This window comes from Helianthus annuus, chromosome 10, assembly GCF_002127325.2.
Source record: "Helianthus annuus cultivar XRQ/B chromosome 10, HanXRQr2.0-SUNRISE, whole genome shotgun sequence".
Classification (NCBI taxonomy): Eukaryota; Viridiplantae; Streptophyta; class Magnoliopsida; order Asterales; family Asteraceae; genus Helianthus; species Helianthus annuus.
In genome coordinates, this window is record NC_035442.2 from 6589279 (window position 1) to 6596711 (window position 7433).

At 34.4% G+C, this 7433-nt stretch overlaps 1 long non-coding RNA gene across 1 annotated transcript; it reads right to left on the reverse strand.

Annotated features, from left to right (window-relative positions):
• Nucleotides 1–1511: 1511 nt before the first annotated feature.
• Nucleotides 1512–3608, reverse strand: LOC110883883. Its single transcript, XR_002560784.2, has 3 exons — nt 3326–3608; nt 2492–2617; nt 1512–1827 (listed from the first exon to the last, which is right to left on the reverse strand). It is a non-coding gene; the product is annotated as an uncharacterized LOC110883883 (long non-coding RNA).
• Between the last annotated feature and the right edge of the window lie 3825 nt (nt 3609–7433).

Consider the following 7433-nt stretch of genomic DNA (forward strand, 5'->3'; position numbering starts at 1 on the left):
ATAGATCTAAAAAGAGTTATATTTTTAAAAACCATGTGTATTATACATATTAAATAAATGTATTTTTGTATTTTTAATACTAAAAACGTCGTATCTTAAAAAAACCTGTGTATAGTCGGGTTGAAAAATCTACCAAATAATAAAAAAAATTCTCCGTAAAAACCCCGTGTATTACACGTGTTGAATAAATCTAATTTTACATAGCAAATGATAAAAAGTTATATCACGTGTTATATAAATGTAACTTTGTATAGTAAATAATAAAAAAAAATATATATTTTTTTAAAAACCCCGCGTTTTACACGAGTTGAATAAATATAATTTTGTATACCAATTAATAAAAAAAGTTATATTTTTTATAAATTAGGATAATATTTAATATTAATTTATTATTTATATGTTTAATATAAGATAAGTAGGAAAGAGAGGTATTTGTTTTAAAAATGTATTAAATTAACAATTTAGATTTGAGGATAATATTTTATTAAAGTATGATAAGATTTAATATTAATTGATTATTTATTTATTTAGTTAATATAAGATAGATATAAATTTGAGGATACATTCTATGAATGACACGTGTACAAAACTTGGTTTCTTTTATTATAGTAGATAGATTATTATTATTATTATTATTATGATTATTATTATTATTATCATCATCATCATTATCATTACTATAACAATTAATAAAAGTATATAAATAAAAGCAGACGGTATATGGCTCCACGCCTACACCACATGGTGTGGTTTCGCGTCCCTACCATCTCACCAATTTTGGCGCCCATGGCGCTCCCATCCTGCCATAGCTAAAGGGGGCGCCATGGCATGCCTTCGCTATAGCCAAAGTGGGTTAGCGGGCGATATGACATGCCTCCCCTATCACAACCAATCAGATTTCTTCTTCTTTTTTTCTTTTTTATATATAGTAAATGAGGGGTTTTATTCCACACCGTGCATGTTAACAATAACGCCCCTTGATTATTCCACACCGTGCATGTTAACAATAACGCCCCTTGATTACGGATTACGTGTCAACTGCGTGACATGATAAAGCCTCTAGGGACTTTATATCACTATTCATCAAATATTATTTACCTTTGTAAATTTTAACAAGATGATCTTTAGTATACTTTAGTCGGATTTTTCATAGATCTTGTAGTTTCTCTTTTTCTGTAACGTCACTAGTAGAGAAATGATCAAATGATGCGGTTAAATTGCCTATGAAATGCGGTTCTAGACCCGCATCTTATGGCATAGCATCTTATGGCTATAAGTCAAAAGATGCGGGTCCAAAAGATGTGGTTCTATAACCGCATCTTTTAATATATTAAGCAAAAACTATTTTTTTTCAATATATTCAAAAGATGCGGTTATGAAACCGCATCTCTTAGTATTTAAGCCAAAAACTTTTTTTTTTTGAGAAATTTTATTAAAAATTCCCAATATAAATAACTTATCTAACAATGGAAATAAAATATACAAAAAACAAAACTAAATTAAAACAAATATAAAATAACCCAAAAATACAAATTATAAAGGTGTCAAAGTAACACAAACTTAAAAAAGTTTCAAAATAACATAAATACATCTCTAAAGATAAAATTGATACACAATAACTTCCCGAACCGATGTCTTCGTACATTTAACCCAAACTGATGTCTTCAATTCATGCTTGATAGAGTATGAGCTAACCTTGAGACGCCTTTATGGAGTTAATGCCCAGCCCTCAAACGCCTCCTTAATCCAACGCTTAACTAAGTCTATAACCATAATTTCAATTTCCTCCTGTCATCATATTTTGTGGTTTTCACGACCCTGTGGTACCTGTAAAATATTAACATATAACCACAAACACTTTAACAAAGAAAAAACATTTACATCCGTTTCTATGAAATAGAGTATAACCTAAAAACACTCTTTTTAATAACAATCTTATTACTTCACTTGCTAAAAACTTGAAATAAACAAACAGCTCCAGCACAGACGAGATGTCACGTTAGCTGATAAACCAAATCATGAAACAACTCTCTATTACCGTATAAATATATAATTCTAGATTTCTAGTAACTTAATATAAAATGAACAATGTCACCATCAGAAAGTATCAAAGTTCTTAGACCAGACTCCAGAATACCAGACATTCTATAATACAACTAGTGTCCACAAAGTAAAATCTAGTATCACTAGGTAGCAGACAAATTAACAAACTAGAAAAGAACAAAGTAACTGATAATTTAAGAGTTCAGTGGTGATGAAAATACATGTTAAAATATCCCATAAAGCAAAAAAGGACCCATAAAGCTTGTTTATTTATTTTCCAAAAAAACTCAAATATACAAACATCAAAATCATACTGATCTTTAAGGTACTGCCATGATGCAAAAGAAGGTAACCCAGTTACCAAAACCGTGTCAATCACAAAAAGCAAGTATACTTAAGAATTTTACTCTTCATGGTTATCGAAATGTTGTAACAAAGAACAAACAACCTGATATCAAACCTCTGTATTCAGAACGTCCAGAAACTCCACCACCCTGATCACCAAGACCACTACTATGACGGTTATAATAGTCTTTAAAAGATGAATTACCACGAACGCCATAAGCAAGTTTCACTGCACCTCAAAACAGTAAAACAAGGTTAAAAAAAAAACTATTTTTAACAACAAATGGGCCATATTATTATACACCAAACAACCCAGCAAGTGACTTAATAACTACATGAAAACAATGCACATGCCTCAGCCTAAACTACCAGTACAAAAATACAGTCAACCAATTTTGACTTGTGCCTAAGCCTACAGTCCTACTCATTTTACCATCTTTAATACTAGCAAGCAACTCTGGTCTTGGTACAAACACATATTTAGGCAATTCTTTAAATGTATCTAATAATACCAGGCAATGCCCATTTCTAGCTAAATTATATATAATGGAATACCATGATATGCAATCTCTTTAAGGAATTTCATCGAACACCTTGTGAGCATATACTTTTGGCTTTGTCAATAGACATTACAAATCTACCAAAAAGTTATTTACCTCACAAGTCTAAGTTAGAGTAAAATAACATGTTAACAACAATTAAGTTCATACCCAAATCTGATAGTTAAGAAACCATTATACGTGATCCTCAACAAGCCCACAAAACCATAATCTCTATTATAAATCTTGTAGATCCACCTTTATATATCAGTTTGATTTTAAGAATGATTAAAACTAACCTAAAAAAATAAACAACTTTTCCTAAATAAATACAAAAGAAAGAAAATCCCCAATTTTCTAACCCAATAGACGAGATAAAGAAGAGTGAGGGATGATACCGATTGTAATCGTAAAACGCCCAAATGATATCGAGCGAAAGAGAAAACGATTACACTGTGAAGACGGTAAACCTCCTTGTTCCAGTCGCAACCACTACAAATGTTGGTTCAGTTCCCAAAAAAACTGTGAAGATCGATGTCCACCAGAGCTAGATTTTGCGATTATCAATTGATAGGAAGGGAACGGTGAGAGCAAACGAAATATTGGGTTTGAGAGGAGTGAGTAAATTAGGGTTAGAGAAGAGGAGTTAATTTGGTGTGTTGAACTGTGGGCGGGAATCAGAGTATTGGGAGGGGCGGGAAGTTTTGAGAGGGACTTTTCGTTAAAGTAAATTTAAATATTTCCAAGGTATTCAATTTCTTAAGGATAAAACTAGGGGTGTAAACGAGCCGAGCCCGAGCCCGACTAGGCTCGAGCTCAGCTCGTTATGTTTTTATGAAGCTCGAGCTTGGCTCGCGAGTAAAACCCAAGCTCGAGCTCGGCTCGAGCTATTTCGAGAACAACCTCAAATGAGCTAAAAGCTCGGATCGAGCTATTTCGAGAACAACCTCAAATTGAGCTAAAAGCTCGGCTCGAGCTCGTTTCAACAGCGATTAAGCAAGCCAAAGCTCGGCTCGAGCTCGGCGCACCAATGTTATCATCATCATTATTATATTATATATAAAAAAACTAAATTTTTTTTCAGGCTCGTTTGGGCTCGCGAGCCTAAACGAGCTTTGTATTTCAGGCTCGATCTCGGGCTCGATAACTAAACGAGCTTTATTTGAGGCTCGAGCTCGGGCTCGGGCTCGTTAAGGCTCGACTCATTCGAGCTTTTAACCGAGCTGATCACGAGTAGCTCTCGAGCCTCTGGGCTTGTTTACACCCCTAGATAAAACTATCCACACACACCCACATCGTCTATTTGTACACTTTTAAGCATGGTTGAAAAAGTCACTAGACGCTCCCTATGCGATCCACTGGTGAGTTGAGAGTACTCGGCCTAGGCAGAGAGTAACAGGGGAATACTCGGACATGTTAAATTATATAGAAATTAGTTTTTTGGAAATTAAATATATTTGAAATAACATAAATTTACTAATATTTATAACAAAATACGTGAAAATGATATTTATTTTTAATATGATAGACATAGAAATTATGTTTTATTTTTTTTAAGTCAAACTCGGTCTGAGTTGACGTACTAGATTTGATTATGATCGAGGTTGACCATGTTTGATCAATTCCGAGTAATTAGGTGGAGTTGAAGAAAGTCACCTTGTAGCGCTAACTCGGAGAGTAGTCGGCCTTGGAGACCTTGTTTTACAACCATGTTTTTAAGCCCTTTACGTATCGTCAGGGGCGGAGCTTTTGAGGGGCAAGGGGTACATCTGCCCCCGCTAATGTTTTGGTTAGTAGTGTAACCAAAACATCGTGTCGACCGCATCATGTCGTCTGATGTGTATCCTTCTAAGTGTCCCGCAATGGTGGGTGGCTGGCGAGTCAGGTGGAAACTCCAAGTACGGGTGACCTATCATGATACGGTGGCGTGTTCGGAGGCTCACCACCGTATCCTCCGCCACTTGGATGGTCCCAGTTCGGTATCGTTCTTATACGATATTGGAACATGTTCCCTAAATATCCCATTCCAAAAATGGAAACAATTGGGATTTTTTTAGAAATTGGATGCACCCTAGTTGACCATCCTTAGCCCTAATTTGCCCATCAATCATCCTAATGGACCTCGATCATCCTAAACGCCATTAATTAACAATAATGGAACATTAACAACCCTAGTTGACCACCAATGACCTTAATTGACCTATTAATCATCCTAATGGACCACTAATCATCCTAAAGTTTGTTTATAAACAAAAATGTAGCATGAGCAATCCTAGTTGACCACCACCATCCTTAATTGATCTATCAATCATCCTAATTGACCACTAATCATCCTAAACGTCGTTCATTAATAAAAATGTAGCATGAGCAACCCTAGTTGACCGCCATTGTCCTTAGTTGATCTATCAATCATCCTAGTGAACCATTAATCATCCTAAACAAGCTTCAGTTACACTAATGTAGCATAAACAACCTAGTTGATTAGTATTGGCCCTAATTGGTCCATTAATCATCCTAATGGACCATTGATCATTCTTAACGCCATTAGTATGAATAACCCTATTTGACCATCACTAGCCCTAATTGGCCCATCAATCATCCTAATAAATTATTATTATCTTAAACGACCATCATTGACAATAATGGAACATGAATAACCCTAGTTAACCATCACTAGCCCTAATTGACCATTAACCATCCTAATGGACCATTGGTCATCCTAAACGCCCTTCGTTGATAATAATGGAACATGAACAACCCTAGTTGACCACCATTGGCCCTAATTGACCTATTAATCATCCTAATGAACCATTAATCATCATATACTTCATTCATTAAGAAAAAATGTAGCATGAACAACCCCAGTTGACCACCATTTGCCCTAATTGATTTATTAGACGTTATAATGGACCATTAATCACCCTAAACAACCTTCATTGACACTGATGTAGCATGAACAACTCTAGTTGACCATTATTGGCCCTAGTTGGCCCATCAATCATCCTAATAGACCATTAATCATTATAAACGACCTTCGTTGACAATATGGGAACATAAACAACCCTTATTGACCACCATTGCCCGTAATTAATTTAGCAATCATCCTAATAAACTACCAATCATCCTAAATGTCCTTCATTAACAAAATGTAGCACGAACAACCCTAGTTGACCACCACTGTTCTAATTGATATATCAATCATCCTAGTGGACCATTAATTATCCTAAATAAGCTTCATTGACATGTAGCATGAATAACCCTAGTTGACCATTACTGGCCTAATTGGTCAATCAATCATCCGAATAGACCATTGATTATCCTTAAAGCCCTTCACTGAAAAAAATGGAGCGTCAACAACCTTAGTTGAACACCATTGTCCTCAATGGACATATCAATCATCCTAATTGGCCTTCATTGACTAAAATGTAGTATGAACAACCTTAGTTAACCATTGTCGCTATAATTTTAAGCAACATGTACGTGATCATCTATATAATTAAACACTATTTCATTCGATACAACGATATGTACACATATACATACACTAACACATAGATATATACATGCATAACACATATAAATATATAAGTACGTAACTGTATACACAACAAATAAATAAATATTTGTAATCATGAAAAAGGTAGTTTGGTTATCTTAAGAAAAATATTTATTTATTATTGTTATTCCTATATATGAAAACCTTTTCTATATTTTTTATACAGTATCATCAAAAAAAATCATATTGGCATATACTTATCTTTGTTATGAGTTTTTATTTATTAATCAGTATTAGTATTTAGTTAATACTAATTTTTGTAATTAGTTTATATTTAATATTGTTATATCAAAAGATGTGGTTTCAGAACCACATCTTTTGGCTCTTGATTTTTTTTTTCAAAACACCCATAAGATGCGGTTACATAAGAACCACATCTTTTGACCCATGCTTTTTTCAAAACAAATGTAAATCTTTTTCAAAACACCCATAAGATGCGGTTAAAGAGGGAAACCGCATCTTTTGAAAACACTCATAGCATCTTTTGATCAATTGTGTACTAGTGCGTGTATTGTTCATATATATTGTCACTTTTGTAAGCCAAGGGTGTGTAAATTAGTTTTTTTTACCTTTTTCGGTTTCACAAATGAACCTGACCCAGTGGCTGTTTGTTTACCTCTTAATGAGCCTCTTAATGGTTCGGACCTCTTACTGGTTCAACATTTAATGGTTCAGACTGTTTGTTTCACGAGCAGATTTCTGAATGGTTCAGACATTTGCCTCTGAACGGTTAAGATTTATACAGAGTCTGAATGGTTAAGACCTCTAATCTGAATCGGTCAGACATTTGCCTCTGAACGATGGGTTAAACATTATACAAGCTCTTAATGGTTCAGACCTCTTACAGGTTCAGCACTTAATGGTTCAGACCTCTTACTGGTTCAGCACTTAACCATTCAGATGTTGCCAAACAGCCCCCAGTTGTAAAAGAAATGTTACCTTAAAAAGAG